Raw genomic sequence first — 18,103 nt, forward strand, 5'->3', positions numbered from 1 at the left:
TGTTTTCTGATCTGTTCTGAAACTGGTTCCCCCCTATTCCCGTGGTTTTCTTAAAGTTAGTAAAACTGGTCTAACAGCTTTTGTGTTATCTGATTGTTTTAAGGCTTGCTGATATAAAAATAGTCCCTGTTTCTAAATTCCTGCATACCATTGCTAGAATCTCCCTGTGTTCTGACTGAAGACTACTTCTCAAACAATCTGGAAATATAGCGCTAAGTATATTTTCTGGCACTTTTTAACTTTTCAGAGTTCTGCACTGTCTTAATTTTTGCTTTACTGAATTATTTATATATTACTTGGCATTTTGTCTATTCTCTGATCTGTTCTGAAACTAGTCCCCCATTCCTGTGGTATACTTAAAATTGGTAAAACTGGTCTAACAGCTTTTGTGTTTTCTGTTTTTTTTCAAAGTTTGCTGATATAAAAATAGTCCTTTTTTGTAAATTCCTATGTACCATTGCTAGAATCTCCTTGTGTTCTGACTGTAGAGTGCTTCTCAAACAATCTGGAAATATAGCGCTGGTAGAATATTTTTGGCACATTTTAACTTTTCAAAGTCATGCACTGTCTTCATTTTTGCTTGACTTAATTATTTATATATTTGATGCATTGTTTTCTGTTTTCCAATCTGTTCTGAATCTGGTTCCTCACCCCACTATTCTTGTGGTGTTCTTAAAGGTTGGTAAAACTGGTCTAACAGCTTTTGTGTTATCTGATTGTTTCAAGGCTTGCTGATATGAAAATAGTCCTGGTTTCTAAATTCCTGCATATGATTGCTAGAATCTTTTTGTGTTCTGACTGAAGAGTGCTTTTCAAAAATTCTGAAATATAGCGCTGATAAGTATATTTTTTGGGACTTTTTAACTTTTCAGAGTTCTGCACTATCCTAATTTTGGCTTGACTGAATTATTTATATAATTGCTGACATTGTTTTCCGATCTGTTTTGAAACTGGTTCCCGCCCATTCCAGTGGTGTTCTTAAAGTTGGCAAAACTGGTCTAACAGCTTTAGTGTTATCTGATTGTTTCAAGGCTTGCTGATATAAGCATAGTCCCTGTTTCTAAATTCCCGCATAACATTGCTAGAATCTCTTTGTGTTCTGACTGAAGAGTGCTTCTCAAACAATCTGGAAATATAGCGCTGATAAGTATATTTTTGGCACTTTTTAACTTTTCAGAGGTCTGTACTGTCATAATTTTTGGTTATATGAATTATTTATATATTTCCTGGCATTGTTTTCTGATCTAATCTGAAACTGGTCCCCCCATTCCTGTGGTGTTCTTAATGTTGATAAAACTGGTCTAACAGCTTTTGTGTTATCTGATTGTTTCAAGGCTTGCTAATATAAAAATAGTCCCGTTTGTAAATTCCTGCATACCATTGCTGGAATCTCCTTGTGTTTTGACTGAAAAGTGCTTCTCTAACCATATGGAAATATAGCACTGATAAGTATATTTTTTGCACTTTTTAAATTTTCGGAGTTCTGCACTTAATTGTTACTTGACAGAATAAAGTATATATTTGCTGGCACTGTTTTCTGATCAGTTTTGAAACTGGTCCCCCCCCCCCCCCACAGCATTCCTGTTGTGTTTTTAAATTTGGCAAAATTGGTCTAACAGCTTTTGTATTATCTAATTGTTTCAAGGCTTGCTGATATAAGGATAATCCCTCTTTGTAAATTTCTGCATGCCATTGCTAGAATCACCTTGTGTTCTGAGTGAAGTGTGCTTCTCAAACAATCTGGAAATATAGTGCAGCTAAGTATATTTTTGGCACTTTTTAACTTTTCAGAGTTCTGAACTGTCTTAATTGTTGCTTGACTGAGTAAAGTATATATTTGCCGGGACTCTTTTCTGATCTGTTCTAAAACTGCCCCCTCATACCTGTGGTGTTCTTCAAGTTGGCAAAACTGATCTAACAGCTTTTGTGTTATCTGATTTTTCAAGGCTTTCTGATATAAAAATATTTCCTGTTTGTAAACTCTTGTATACCATTGCTAGAATCACCTTGTGTTCTGACTGAAGAGTGCTTCTCAAACAATCTGGAAATATAGCGCTGATAAGTATATTTTTGGCACTTTTTAAACTTTCAGACTTCTGCAAAATCTTAATTTTTGCTTGACTTAATTATTTATATATTTGCTGACATTTTCTGTTTTCTGATCTGTTCTGAAAGTGGTTTCCCCCTATTCCTGTGGTGTTCTTAAAGTTGGTAAAACTGGTCTAACAGCTTTTGTGTTATGTGGTTGTTTCAAGGCTTGCTGGTATAAAAATAGTCCCGGTTTGTAAATTCCTGCATACCATTGCTGTAAGTCTCCTTGTGTTCTGACTGAAGAGTTCTTCTCAAACAATCTGGAAATATAGCGCTGATAAGTATATTTTTGGCACTTTTTAACTTTTCAGAGTTCTGCACTGTCTTAATTGTTGCTTGACTGAATTATTTATACATTTGCTGGCACTGTTTTCTGATCTGTTCTGAAACTGGTCCCCTCCCCCCATTCCTGTGGTGTTCTTAAAGCTGGTAAAACTGGTCTAACAGATTTTGTGTTATCTGATTATTTCAAGGCTTGTGGATATAAAGATAGTCCCTGTTTGTAAATTCCTACATATCATTGCTAGATTCTCCTTGTGTTCTGACTGAAGAGTGCTTCTCAAACAATATGGAAATATAGGGCTGAAAATGTATTTTTTGGCACTTGTTAACTTTTCGGAGTTCTGCACTGTCTTCATTTCTGCTTGACTGAATTATGTATATATTTGCTGGCATTGTTTTCTGATCTGTTCTGAAACTGGTTTTCTCCTGTCTCCCCACCCTGTTCCTGTGATGTTATACTTGGTGGGTTTGCAGTTGCCCACCCCTACTGTAAACTTGATCCAGGACACTCCTCCCTGTCCAGTGTCATTAGCTCATTCTACCTAATACAGAGAGAAAATTTGGGAAGGCCAAGCCACTTATATTTTTAACCTTGAATTATCTTTTGTTCCTCTATTTCCCTTTCCACTTTACCAAAAAAAAAAAACAACTTTTCTAGAAGCTCCTTGGGTTCTGAGTGTGCTTCTCAGCTGATAATTATATTTTTGGCACTTTTTAACTTTTCAGAGTTGAATAAAACAATTGAATCCAGTTCAGAATACATTTTGAATAAATTGCATTTATTTAAACTGTGTTTGCTTTAATACTGCTACACACTCAAGTGTGTTAGCTTCCACTGCACTTGAATTGTTTTTATTGCTGTTTTTGCTGCTTTTCTGTAAAAAAAAATCTAAGCTTGTTTCCTGCCTTTCCTGTAAATAATCTAGTCCAGATGCAGATTTGCTGTATCCGGGACTGTCAGCTTCTGAGCCGCCCAAGGCTTTCTGTGTTGGAGGGAAGCCTTCTAGCTTATCAGGCTACCTAGTGCTTACCACTCCCACTATCTACCACAATAGGAATGGTTTCTGCCCCAGAAATTGTAGTTCATTGGTCATTTGGGCAGTTTTTCTATCTCTTTCAACTTTCTGGTTTAAAAGCCCATGTTTGTGCTTGTTTCCTGCATTTCCTGTAAACAGTATAGTCCAGATACAGATTTGTTGTATCCAGGACTGTGTTTGTAAGCTCCTGAGTGGTGCCAAAGTCTGCTCTTCATTTTTCCTTTAGATCTGCTAGTTTTCTCCTCTCCTGCAGTTTTGCTAGCTTATTAGTCTAGCACTTTACCAGACTTCTTGAAACAATTATTGTAGCACACAAAAGTGCTGCCAGTATTAAATGTTCTACAAGGAAACAACTCCAGTACTTATTAATGCCCACCCCTCCAGGCATGTCTAAAGTTCAGTTCCCTGTACTTTCTCCTATTAACCTGGTGAACTTGGGCATCCTGAGGCAGTGTAGCAACTGCCTCATGTACACTGACAACCCTCTCCTCTTTCCTCCCAACACTCAGACTTGCGACAGATGTACTTATATGTCCAAATTGGAAGCCACGCACTCTCCAGCCAAGACCGGAATAGCTGGTAAAGAGGAGACTGTCAAAACTTGCACCACACCATATGAAATACATAGCCCTCCAGAACACACACCAGCACTGCCTTCACATAAAAACACAAACCACACACCCACCTTTGCGGAGGCTCTCAATAAAAATCTACCCAAACAGCAGAGACCTCCAAGGCAGAAACGCACTTGACCACCATAGCACAACACTAATCACAAGACATGTGACTCTCCTAAACAGTATGCCACTCAACCAAAGCCCCTAAGTAAAAACAACATGCCCAACACACTAGTCATAAGTGACTCGATAGTGAGGCACACTGATGCCCCACTCACTAAGTTGAATAAGGAGAAAGTAACAGCTGCCTGTCAGGTGCCAGGATCCGCCACATAACACATGCACTCAGGTCCCTCAACAACAAGTATGAATATGACTCTGTCATTGTACATGTGGGTGTGAATGACCTGAGATGTACCTCCCTAGACTACATGAAAAGAGACATGGAGGAGTTCTTGGATTATGTAGTCCAGGCGGGTATGACCCTAGCCCTGAGCAACATCCTACCATCACCCACAATGATACCACAGTACAAGCAGAAAATGATTGATTTCAACAACTGGCTGGGTTTCTGGTGCCATTATAAGGGGTTCCAGTATCTGTCTGCCTGGGATGACATGTTTGCCAGACCTCAATGCTTTGCCAGAGATGGCCTGCACCTGTCACCCCTAGGCTTCCGGATACTGGCCATTGCTCTAGCCACCCCTATAATGCCTTCTTTAGGCCGGTGTTCCAAAGATTAAATTACCACCATAACAGCTGCAAACAAATGCAATCTGAGGGTCATGGTGCTCAACGCTAGAAGTCTAAATCTCAAAATGCACTCACTCGAAGCACTCCTTAAATGGAGAACATCAACATTTGTGCTGTAACAGTGACCTGGTTCAAGGCAGCAGAAAGCACCCCTGCATCTACCAGGTTATAACTCATTCCACACCTTTTGGCCCCAGAACTTGGACCGTAGCTCCAAAGGTGGCGGTGTTTCCATATTCATAAAAGATGTGCACACCTCCAGACTGGTAGCCCAACATAATTCATCTGAGGTACTTCAGGTGCAGCTAACATTGGGTAATACAGCAATTCAGGTCGTAGCCTGTTATAGGTCTCCAACCATGCCCAAGACTCACACTCCACATTCCTAAGCACCCTGGAAAATATTAGGGTCTAACCTAACACGCTTAAACTGGGCGACTTCAACTATCCCTCCATTAACTGGGAAAATTACTCATGTACCGATACACTTGCCCAGTGTTTCCTGGAATTCATTAATTCCAATGCCCTGGACCACCTCGTTCTTACCCTCACTAGAGGTAGCAACATCCTTGACCTGGTCATTACTAACATGGGTGACCATTGCTCTACACCAATAGTCAACTCTTCCCTGGTTAGAACCGACCACAAACTAATCACCTTAGAAATCCACATCCATCCCATACCCCCCACACACCCCCACAAAGGTAACCACCATGAACAACTTCTCCAAAACTAACTTTGGGCTCCTAAAAACAGAGGTGGCTAACTTCACGTTACCCATGAAAATGGGGAATAGTTGCATGATCGCCGAATCATACACCACTGCACTGTACGAACATATACACAAATGCATGGATCTCGCCAGACTCAATAGAACCAAGAAGCTCTCCTCTAAAAAAAGAAAGCCACTCTGCTGATCCCCTGCCATAAACAAACTCTGCAACAGAAGGAGGAAATTGACACAGAATAAAGTGAAGTCCCAAGACTGGAAAAACTCCCTTATCAGCCTCAACAAAAAGCTGAGATCCCCTCATCAAATCCTCTAAAGATAGCTATGAAAACAGAATTGCAGCAGATAGTAAAGACAACCACAAGGCCTTCTATAGTTCTGTAAAGAATCTCCACGGCAATACCCAGATTTTCTCTGAGCTACTGCACAATGGTATCTCCTATAACAAGCCAACAGATATTGCCAATATACTGGTCGACAGATTCAGTGCCAACTTTACCCCCCCCCCCACACAAAGGAACAGTCACAATACCAGTAGATTGCCAGGCACCCAGTATTACTGCTGCACAGGTTAAAACAGCACTGTCCAAGGCCAAGAATACAGCTTCTATGGGACCTGACAATATCCCTGGCTGTGTTCTACATGAATACAGAGTGAACTGGCACCTCACCCATGTGCCCTGTTCAATCACAGCCTCACTTCAGGTTTTGTCCCTACTGAATGGTGCACTGCTACAATCCTCCCTCTCCACAAAGGAGGAGCAACTACAGACCCTGGGAACTATCTCCCCCATTAGCCTGATGAGTCTGATATGCAAAGCTATGGAACACATCATCATGGACCTAATAAGCAAGGATAAAGGGAATCTCCAAACTCTGGATCCCACACAGTTTGGTTTTGTGAAGGGTAGATCATGTCTGCTCAACTTGTGTGACTTCTTTGAGTCAGTCACCAGAGCTGTGGATGAAGGCAGAGTGGTTCATACAGCCTACCTTGATCTGGCCAAGGCCTTTGCTACCATTCCCCACTCAGAAATCATAGAGAAACTCACTAAGCTAGGCATCAACCCCTATATCACTAGGTGGGTTGCAAACTGTCTCACAGATAGAACCCACAGTGTGAAAGTAGCTGACTCCAAGTCAGACTGCTGACCAGTCACAAGTGGAGTCCCACAGGGTTCGGTCCTGGGTCCTCTCCTGTTTGGTATCTACTTCTCTGAAGTCCAGGCTAACAGGAAGGGACTCTGGCTGACAAAGTTCACAGACGATTGCAAGTTGGGAGCTATTATTAACTCCCAAAGTGATGTTGACATCGTACAGCAAGGCCTCACTGAGACCAATGACTGGTGTCAGAACCATGGCCTTAAGCTCAGTGTCACAAAATGTGTCATCATCCTCTTTGGGAAAAAACCCAGTTCCCATGAATTACCACATCAATGGTAGCCCACTGAACACTGAAGGTGTTATAAGAGATCAGGAAACACAGGTTGACTGCAACCTCTCTTTTGACCACCACATTGCCACTGTGGTCAGAAAGTCCTTCTATGTGGCACATCTCATTACTAAGGGTTTTGCATCCAGGAAGAAAGAGGTCATTGTCTACCTCTACTCTTCCCTCATTAGGCCAGTCATCAAGTACAATGCCACATTTGGCATGTACCTCACTAGACACTTCCAACAATTGGAGAGGTCGCAAAAGTACCTCACAAAGAGGATCTTCATAGGTTCATAGGTTCATAGGTTCATACTAGGCTATCTGCCCGAGGGCATTTACAAGCCTAGCCCATCGTTTTGTGGCTTACGCCACCCCTTTAGTATGGGGAACTATACCCATTATTTTGCTGTGCCTCTGTCGAGCAGTGACACTGAGGTAATCCCTGGGGTGTATCTGCGATCTCCCATCCATTGGTCAAGATTTCTCTTGAACAAGGCCAGCGAGGTGCTCTGCCTCACATATACCGGGATTTTGTTCCACAGCATAGGGAGTCTTTGGGTGATGAATCTATCCCTCCAGCACGTCCTATTAATAGCCGTGTCGAGGTTTAAGTCTCCCGCCCTTGTGGCTCTGATGGATCTAGATTTTTTGAGGTGAAGCATATTCATCAAATCTGGGTTTGACATGGCCTTGTATGTTAGGCAAAGGTCACCTCTGAGCAAGCGTGCGACTGAATAGAGCTGGAGTTCTTTCAGTCGGGCAGCATAGGACAGATTTTTGAGACCCTTTATCCTTTTGGTGAGGAACTTTTGTGGCCTCTCCAGCTGCTGCAAGTGTCGAGTCAGATACATTCCGAATGGGGCATTGTACTCAATCATTGGTCTGATGAGTGATGAGTAGAGGGAGACCATGACCTCCCTTGATCTAGATGAGAATCCCTTCATGATAAGGTGGGCAATGTAGAAGGTCTTCCTAACTACTTTGGCTACATGGGTGTCGAATGACAGACTACTATCAACCTGGGTCCCCAGGTCCCTGATAACTTCTTCTGCGCTCAGTGGATTGCCACCTATTGGGTAGCTAGGGGTAACCTTGTTTTTCCCGAAGGGTATGACTATGCATTTTTTGGCATTTAACTTTAGGCCATGGCTTTGGCACCAGTTATCAGTTTCTGTGAGACCCTTCTGAAGGATATCTGTGTCAGATGTGTTTTCTACTATGGCGCCCAGTTTGCAGTCATCTGCAAACTTTGTCAGCCATAACCCTCCTGTGTTTGCTTGTACTTCGGAAAAGTAGATGCCAAACAAGAGTGGGCCCAGGACTGAGCCCTGTGGGACACCACTTGTGACAGGCTTTGAGTCTGACATGGCGCCAGCAACTCTGACCCTGTGGGTTCTGTCACTCAGCCAGTTTGCAACCCGTCTTGTGATGTATGGGTTAACATTTAAGCTGATGAGTTTTTCAATGATACCCGAGTAGGGTATTGTATTGAAGGCCTTCGCCAGATCGAGGTAGGCTGTATGGACTGCCTTTCCCTCATCAATGGCTTTGGTGACTGTTTCGAAAAAGTCAACCAAGTTTAAAAGGCATGATCTGCCTTTGACAAAGCCAAACTGGGTTGGATCCAAAGTCTGCAAATTCCCTATGTCTTTGTTTATGAGGTCCATTATGATCCTCTCCATGGCTTTGCAGATAAGGCTTGTCAAGCTAATGGGCCAGTAATTTCCAGGGTCGGTGGAGGCACCGCCTTTGTGAAGTGGGACCACAGTTGCAGTGCGCCACTCCTGGTGCGTATCCAGAGGTAAGACTTTGATTAAACAGCTGTCCTAGCTGTGGGTTTAATTCCTCATTGAGTTCGTGGAGCACACAGCCGGGGACCCCATCGGGTCCCATGGATGCTGTGTTTTTTGCTTTGGAGAGAGCAGTTCCCACTTGGGCGTTGGAAATGTTTGGGGGGCTGCAATCATTTGGTATAGATATCTCTCCTTTTGGGGGGGGGGGGAGAAGTTTGCACTGAACCTGTCAGCCAGTATGTTGGCAATGTCTGTAGGATCAGTAATCTTCTCATCATTTTGAACTAGTTCTGAGCATATCTGGGAATTTCCTCCCAGGTTTCTAACATAGCTAAAGAAGGCCTTATGATTGTCTTTTGAGTCTTTAGCTATTTTTCTCTCAAAATTTGCTTTGGATGATTTTATGAGAGCTCTTAGTTTTTTACTTATAGTGATCAAGGGTGTCTTACCTTTTAAGGATTTTGCTCTATCTTGTAGTAGCTTCCTCCTTTTGTTGTAGAGTTTGTTTATGGCTGGGGTCCACCAGACTGGACACTTGCCTTTGGTACAAAGAGTCTTTGTTTTGCTTGGGATTGCCTTATCCATGCAGTCCTGCAGGTGCTGGTAGAAGGCATTTGTAAGTGATTCAGCGGCTTGAGTACTGTTTTCCGCCGGTTCGGGGCCTTAAAGGAGACCACACTAGTCTTTAGAAGTGTGAAGTCAGCTTCGAGAAGTTCTTTACTGTGGTCCTTTTTATTTCAGGTGGGGGTGGGATGAGGACCTCCAGCGAGATTAGTTTGTGATCTGATCTCACCAGTGAGGGGTATACTTCGGGTGTTGAGCATTGTGCTCCCATGTTCGTGATGATGAGATCAAGTATGTTATCTCCTCTTGTGGGGATGGTGACTAGTTGTTCCATGGCATTTGAGTTTATGAATTCCAGGAACTTTTGGGCTAGGGTGTTTGGGCTTGAGTAGTGTTCCCAGTCTATATTAGGGTAATTGAAGTCACCTAGTATGATGGTGTTTGGTGATACATTTATCCTCTCTAGTGTTTTCAGGAAGGCCATGTGAGGTTCCTGAGTTTGTGAGGGTGGCCTGTAACATGCTACAATTTGCAGAGCATTCTTGCCTATGGTTAATTGCACCTGGATGGTCTCCGATGCATCGTGCGTTGCTACCAATCTTGAGGTGTGGGTGTCCTTGATGAATATGGATACCCCCCCTCCTTTCTTGGTATTGTCTGGATTTTGGGGCCGGAATGCATGATATGAGGTAAAACCTGATAGTGCTGGGGTGCTCTCATGAGCCTTGAACCAGGTTTCTGTCACAGCACAGACATCGATGTTCTCCTTACTGAGAAGGGCCTCGAGTGCGTGCATTTTGAGATTGAGACTTCTGGCATTGAGCAGAATTACCCTTAGTTTTTTTCCTTTTTTGTGTTCTAGGGTGGTAGGTTTAGAATTTGAGCCTTGCCTAAAAAAGGCACTATGGGGGTGGCAAGAGCCTTTGCCAATATCCGGAATCAAACACTTGTCCTATGTGGACAGACTCAAAAAACTCCAACTATTCTGTCTCATATCGCCTACTTAGAGGTGATCTGTGCTTGACTTACAAAGCCATGTCTGACCCAGCTCTGTAACTCATTAACCCCGAGTACCTTCTCATGGCGCCTGTGTGCTTAAACCCAAGCACACCATGAGAAGATACAAATTTCAAGCCGTTACCCCCGAGTTCTTCCACAAGTGAGAGAAAGTGTACTGCAGGTTTGTAGTTCACCTTAATGTAAAACACACTGAAATCACAACTGAATATGTAATTTACCTTATCTAGTTGCGATTCAGTGTGTTTTTACATTAAGGTCACATAGAAGTTTTTGTCAGAAAATACATTTTAAAAGTTCTTGGTAAGCAGGTGGTGGCAACCATTCGGATTCTTGCATTCCGAGCCACCACTTGCATAACACCTCCACCCCCAGCCTAAACTTCTTTGTTTTCCCCTTATAAAAAGAGGGTCCAGCAGCAGGTATTTCCTTTCTTTCTGTGAAGAACTAGTGATTTTACCTGCTACTGGATCCTCAATTTAATTTTTGCTAGTCAAGGATTTTACGGACCGCCATATAGGCACTACCGGGAGTTCACATTCATCCACTGTACTGTAGAGTTCCCGGTCAGCTCAGCGCTCAGGTACTGTACTTGTTTTTTGGAATTCTGTACTAATTTTTGCTCACAAGAGCAGTTTAACACATTGTCATGTAGGTGTTTTAGAAGAAAAAGCAATGTTCATTGATATGGTGAAATATAGTTCGGCTTTTAAGGCTGTTGCATTATTTGTGTGCCCTGTTGTGCAATTTGCAAAGACATTTAATTGCGCAAGACGACTTGGGCTCAACGGAGATAAAATCATCCATGCAGTAATATTTTCAAAATGTTTTTTTTTTTTTTTCAAAATCTTAAGTATGTTACTTAGATAATGATAGTTATGGAATAAGCCACTTTCCTGGGTTGCGAGCTGTCGGGTTTTTGGCCCGGACTGTCCGGTTTTCTGTGTCAGGTTACCAACTTCATTCAAAACCGGACACGTGAAGTTCAGGTTTTGCACCACTAGGTTCCACCACCACCGTTTGATTTTAACATATGATTTAGTGTCTTTTCTGCCTTCCTCTAGAGCTCCTTGTTTGTGTTGCTTGCTGCGCCTGGGATCACATGGCTGATGTCACGTCAGATTTAAGCATAGTTATTTGCAAATACCAGAGCACATGGGGATGCTCTGCAGCTTGCTGTCACTTGCTCAGCATTGTAGGCAGTCTTATTTTGCAAACAATTTCATTTCCAGCACCACCAAATAAACTGCCGGGGTGCTGCTTGATGATTTGCTTTGTGCCTAAAATCAAGAAAAGACTTCAACATATCTTCCGAGTGCCAGCCGAGCAAAAGCTGTCCCATTCCAACCAGAGTCTTTCACTTGAAAGACTTAACCCAGTTACCAGACTGTTACAGCACAACACTTGATGGAACTGGTTGACAGGCTTGGTTATGTCTGTTAGGTTGGCTTACCCTTCCTCTTTCTCGTGTTTTGGCGCTGGTTACTCAGATCTCTCCTCAAAGAGGGATCGTTTTATTTTCACAGGAAAATAGTAACTTTTATGCAGTATGATAAACTCAACTGATGTAGTGGGTGAGTGATCTGGTTGGTATCTTCCTGTGATCTGAACTGCACAGTATTTTTGTCTCTCGGTTCCGTAGATCCCATTTTTAATTTTTCTGTGCATGCCATGTTGCCGAGATCCTCCTTTATTGTCTACAGCTGTTTCTAAGGGTCTGGATGTCAGTGGCAGTTTGTGTACTGGTTATCTAGTATTCTAATTTAAATCGAAATTATTAGATTATTGAAGTAGATACTGTGCTTTTTTTCTATTAATGTTTTGCCATTTAAGGTTTGCCTTGAATCTGGGTCTTCATAATACAGCCTGCAGTGTATTTTTTGAGAAGTGGATCACTGGAAGGTGGTAGGCTGGTAACATGCACAGATTTTATATACGCATTAGCGTTAATAGGAAAACTACAAAAATAAGATATGGCATACCAGCTTTGTGTTTTGATACTTATAACTTTTACTTTAAAAATGTATTGCTGCTAAAACACAAGTGATTTGTCTTTACTGTCAGAGTTAGTATCAGAATTTGCAATGCAGTGAACATAGTTCCCCATAAATGTGTTAAAATGGGTGAACTGCATGCTTTTGTACAAGTGCAGAGTTATGCAAATGCACCCAAACTAGTTTCCCATCAATTGCACATCTTAATGCTACTTTGGGTGAAATTCAAGTAAATGTAGTATTAATTTAATGAATTCAAGACGGTACTTAGTATCATGAATAGTTCAGTTCTGCATCAGTATTCTTGATTTGTCTATTACACAGCATATGTCAAAGTCAATGGGTTATTTCTTTGTAAGAGGTGCACATCTAATACAATACACGCTAGTTATTTTGACCAAAAGTAATGGTTTGGTGTTGTAGTACAGCACTAAGTGAGTGAGTGTAGGTTGATGTTTATAACCAGCTCACTTATTGCATTAGTGCTTTGTCATTCCTGAAAAGTAGTACTTGCTAAATATTTGCAAAACTCAATTTGGTTTGTAAGGCAGTCAGCAGTAGTGATTAATTGTGTGTGGTAAGTTCACTGTTGATAAAATCCTTGTTATATTTATTGAAATGTTTAAAAATGATGCCAGCAAAATGTAGGAATTGTGAGCTGGTAACCAAATTGATCATAGACATTGTGCTTTTCTGAGTATGTGTTTTATCTGGTTGTATAAATGAGGGGAAAGAGTTGATGGACTTCCCTGATAGGTTATTTGCAGTGATCTGTAAAAATGTGTGAAGTACGTGAGGTGCTGTGTAAGTTAAGCTACACCAGTGTGGAGCAGCTTTAAATTGTCAGCAAAGAACTGTGACTGCTAGCAACAATAAAGATCTAATTGTCTACATTTTATGGCAGTCTTTTGTGCAGTGTTTGTTCATTTTGGATTTAATATTTTTGTATAATATGTGCAAAATTTTCTTGTGGTGTGCCAGCAAGTTTACTTTGATCTGACAGATGATGGGTAGCAAACTTGTGAAGAACTGGCCTCTGCAGTAGCTGCTTTTAAGCTTATGTGTTGTTTGCCTTACAAACACAAGGTGCAGGGTTTGAGGCTCACAAGGGCTAATTGGCTAGGCTTACAATGGCTCGCAAGGGCACTTAGCCTAGTACTAACCTATGAACCTTCTTTTCTACCACCCCCGGAGGTAGTGATAGTCTCCCTGTGTTCTCTTGTCGAGGTAGCATTGGCTGACAGGTGTGCAGCGATGCATTGAAAGTACTGTGTACTGATGCAGGGGATATTTATTTTTAAATTAAAAGTTTTAAACTAAGAATCACTGTGCACATGCTGTGGCCCTTTTGCATTTGGTTTTAGTAGTTTCGCGGCTGCAGACTTCAGGCTGTTAATGGAGCTCCGGAGCTAAAACCCCCCCCCCCTCCATTTTACATAAGAACCGGCGTTTATTCTGTAGCATGTATTCAAAACATTTTACTTAAAGTATAGTTTGCCAATGTGAATTCTGATACTTGCAGTGTTTAACTTAATAACTAGCGATGTAATATACATTATAACAATTTTAGCAAAGTTTTGTTGTTTACTGACTCATTTTCACCCATTTTGAATGATTTATGCACTTGTATTCCTACACATACCAGCCACAAAATGACTTATTGGTGTTTTATTGATGAGCAGTAATAATTCTGTGAATCTGTGACTTCATAGCCTCTGAAATTGTATTTAAGCTGAATCAATTCTTATTGCAGCATAAAAAATGAACAAGCAAGAGTAGCTGGCATTGCAGTCATTTGATTTTTTTTGTATTCTTTATATTTACAGCCTCTAGCATATGTTTCACAATTTTTTTTTAATTATATGAAGTAGTTAAATATGTTTGCAGTTGTTTAGAATGTGGTTATTATACTACTGTGTAATTTTAGTTGTCATAAGTAATATCAAACCTGTACCGAACTGCTGTCTGGGTACTTTGATACTTGGAATTTCTTTTTCCAGCATAAAATGTCATTTGCTTTTATCTGATTGGTGTTTTTGTATATGGAAATATAAAATAGAGCTTTCAGTATTATTAAAAATGTAGGCTTTTGTGATCAGATGCTGTTCTTCTTTGGTTTATCTTTTGCCAGTATTGCACTAAGTAGAGATGACATTGTGAAGGTGTGCTGTTTATGTATGGGGAAATAAACTAAGAATCCTTTGTACAGTTGTTGAAGTTTTAGAACAATCTTGGGCATGTTTTAAGTGATAGTGGATTGCCAAGTCTGTTTGTGTTATTATAGGTAGTATACATGCTTTTGATGCAGAAGGCTGTGGGTTCTACTTCCACAGTATGTAGATGGATTGCTGATACTGTACTGTGTTGTACTTTTTACTTTGGCGGAGATACCTAGTAACTATGAACTTATCAGTTTGCCATCCATTCCGTAATGCAATCTTACTAGCTTACTAGAACAAACTCTAGCTATGCCACTGATCAGTAAGCCATGGAAAATGACTTTTTGAGGTCCTACCAAACATTTGGAAATAAGTCTGGTTTCTAGGTGGGTGATGTGTAGTTGGTGAGAACTGGTATGTGCACATTATATTGCATGGGTCATGTGGCAAATGTTTGATTTTACAGCTTGTGTATACTCTGCTCTACTAATGAAGTCACTGGGGCTAATGTTTCATGTTGGTTGTCATGCATACTTGGAAGGGCTGCTCAAGGGGTTGTTGATGGAAATGTTGCATTCTGGTGCTTGTGCATAGTAGGGCAAACTGCGAAAGGGGTCACTGGGGAGATGTTGCATTTTGGTGTTTGTGCATACTCAGACTTAGTTTATAGAAATGTGGCTTAATTTCAGCTTTCATTAATTAAGTTTGCAAGGGAGCATGTCAACGTTTCAGAAATGTGTACATTTCCATCTGCATTTTCATGTTTTGTGTTTTATTGTTCTTATGTTATGCACTTTGTTTTTATTTCATTCTTGACATATATTTATGGTGCCCGTTCACTTTGTGGTACTCTGGAAGCACTCCGTAGATAGCTTATTTTGTAGTTTAGGCATGCAAAAGCAAAGCTTTATTTATATTATTAATACAAGAGAGGGAATATTACAGGGAAAGCTCAACTGGCATGGTTCTGACCTGTTGTACTATATACTGTGACGTGGTTGTGATGTTTACGGTGCAACAGGCAAGAAAATTGGTAATTAATAGAGGTTGTGTGTATGGGCCATGTTGATGTTACACACACACACACACACACACACACACACACACTGAAAAGTCAGCATTATTCTAGATTTTGTTTTCGCTTGGACTGGAAATTTCTTAGCAGATAACCTGAAAAATAAATGTAGACAGGTAATTATGTACACTTTGGTTTCATCGTATATGTAGTGGGTGGCACAGTGGCACAGCACATAGTGTGTGTGTGAGTCTGTTGCCTGGACATTATATGATTGCCTTCGATACTTGCCTTAGTTTCTGGTGTGTTTCCAGGGGGATTCAATATTGGTCAGCATGGGAGTACAAGGGTATCAGACCATATTACTTGGCAAACGTAGGTCTGCACCTGTGTTCGTGTATTTGATATTTACTGTTTATTCCACAGAATTTTGTGATGTAGATAAACAATTGCAATATGACTCATTCCTCATTGTTTGGTATGTTGCTAACAAATAGGTGGGAGGATGGGCTCAATAATAACTTTTATACTGTTTTTGCTGAGTAAGTGAATGGCAGAAGACAAGCTATCTAGTTTGACATTTCTGCATGTCTTATTATTATTAATATGATTATAGTGAGTAGTTGCCTGAGTGAGATAAAGGTTATTACAGAGTGACTACTGACAGCATGGAGCTACCATATTTTTATGCATTTCTCCTGGCTTTGTCAGTCATGTGTGGAATTTAGGTGGGAGGAAGGGCACAGTAATATGTAAGTGTTATACTATTTGACTGACTATGGCCTTATAACAGATTATTACTGTGTTGCATAACACCTGCAGAAGGTAATATAATGAATGCCAGCAATTATCACCTGTGTCTGGGCATACATAACTTTGCAAGTCATTAGCACAGTGCAGTTACAATATAATACTGAGTCATTGCCACTTTTCAGGTTAAACTGTCAGCAGCTGTCACTGTTATTCACATAAGTAGAAGTCGTTATCACATTGATCAATGCACAACTCACATTTGGCTCTTTCTCCACTTGCAGTGATTGCAATACAGCCCCACCCCTCAACCCCTCCACACTACTTTCATTTATGTCATGTATACAATTGCAAGAATGTAAGCAGTCTAGGAGGAAAAATGTAGACATTACATCTTCAGTTGCTGTTTTTTCATGAGAAAGTGGCTGGAATAAGATGATTTGTGCTGTACTGTATAAAGAATTTGAATATATATATATATTATTATTGACTGCCTTGCATCCTCTCATTTGACAGAAAATCATAACTTGTTTTTAACTATATGGCAATGACAATATCCAGACTCATATCTTGTATTTATTTGAGACTATTCTGCACTGCTGTGGTAAAATATTTCCTGTGCTTTTGAACTATGAAGTCATTCTGTTGCTTTACTGATTATAGTCTTGCTCATTTATTTATCATAACCTCCCTTTGTGGGTGAGATACCAGAGGTATATTTCACCTGTTAGACTACTTGCATATCTGTTTGGTGAGCTACCCAGGGTGTAAAGTAGCTGGGGATGTATGTATATATATATATATATATATATATATATATATATATATATATATATATATATATATATATATATATAATACACACACACACACAACAGATTTATATGTGTATGTAGATATATATAGATGGAGATATAAATATATAGATATGTATATATATATATATATATATATATATATATATATATATATTCTAGAAATATAGATATAGAAATATAGATATAGAAATATAGAGATAGGTGCATTGCTTTTCATGTCCCTCTGTGCAGATATATTACATCAGAATGTTGTATTGCATTGTGTTTTTCAGGTGTGATTTCAAGTGTAAAGCAACACAGCCACCACCAAAGATGCCATCTGTTGAGGAGAAAGCAAGCAGCATTTACCTGTTGGGTGAGGAAACTGACTGTGATGGTTGCAGCAGTGGTTCAGACAATGGTATGCACCTTGATGTAGCACATAATGCCAACCAGAGTGAGGATGATGATTATGACTCAGAGGATGACATTCCACTCGCACGTCTGCGTGAAAAGGCCATTGCCTGTGATATGGCAGATGCCCCTGTGGCCGCCATTCTTGAAAGATCATTACGAGTTGCCAAAGTAGACATGACCAGTAATTATGACACTGACCATGACAGTGAGGATGAGGTGCCACTTGCACACCTAAGGAAGGTGCCCGCACACAAGATGGCCACACACAATGGCCACCAAGTGCATTCAGAGTATGATGCAGATGATGACTTGCCTTTATCTGTGATCACGAAAGCACGTGGTCTGACTGACACAACTATGCAGTCCTTCATAGTGCATGGCACTGCAAGTGCCGACAAGGGTGTGGATGTGCCTTCGACTGTGCATGATGTGGGAAGTAGTCCAGAGTATGGTGATTGGGATGGAGAAAATCCTCTAGATATGAGTCCAATTAGCTCCTTGTCAGACAATGATATGGGTGTGCCAGACCAGGGAGCATGTGTCAGCAGTTCACTACCAACTGCAAGCAGTACAGTTGCTACTGGCATTGAGAGAGCACCATCTCTCAACCCTTCAGCCCTTCCCATTCCCAAATGTTCCTTGCAACCCAGTC

Source organism: Protopterus annectens, chromosome 6.part1 (genome assembly GCF_019279795.1).
Source record: "Protopterus annectens isolate FY-2018-M chromosome 6.part1, PAN1.0, whole genome shotgun sequence".
Classification (NCBI taxonomy): domain Eukaryota; kingdom Metazoa; phylum Chordata; order Ceratodontiformes; family Protopteridae; genus Protopterus; species Protopterus annectens.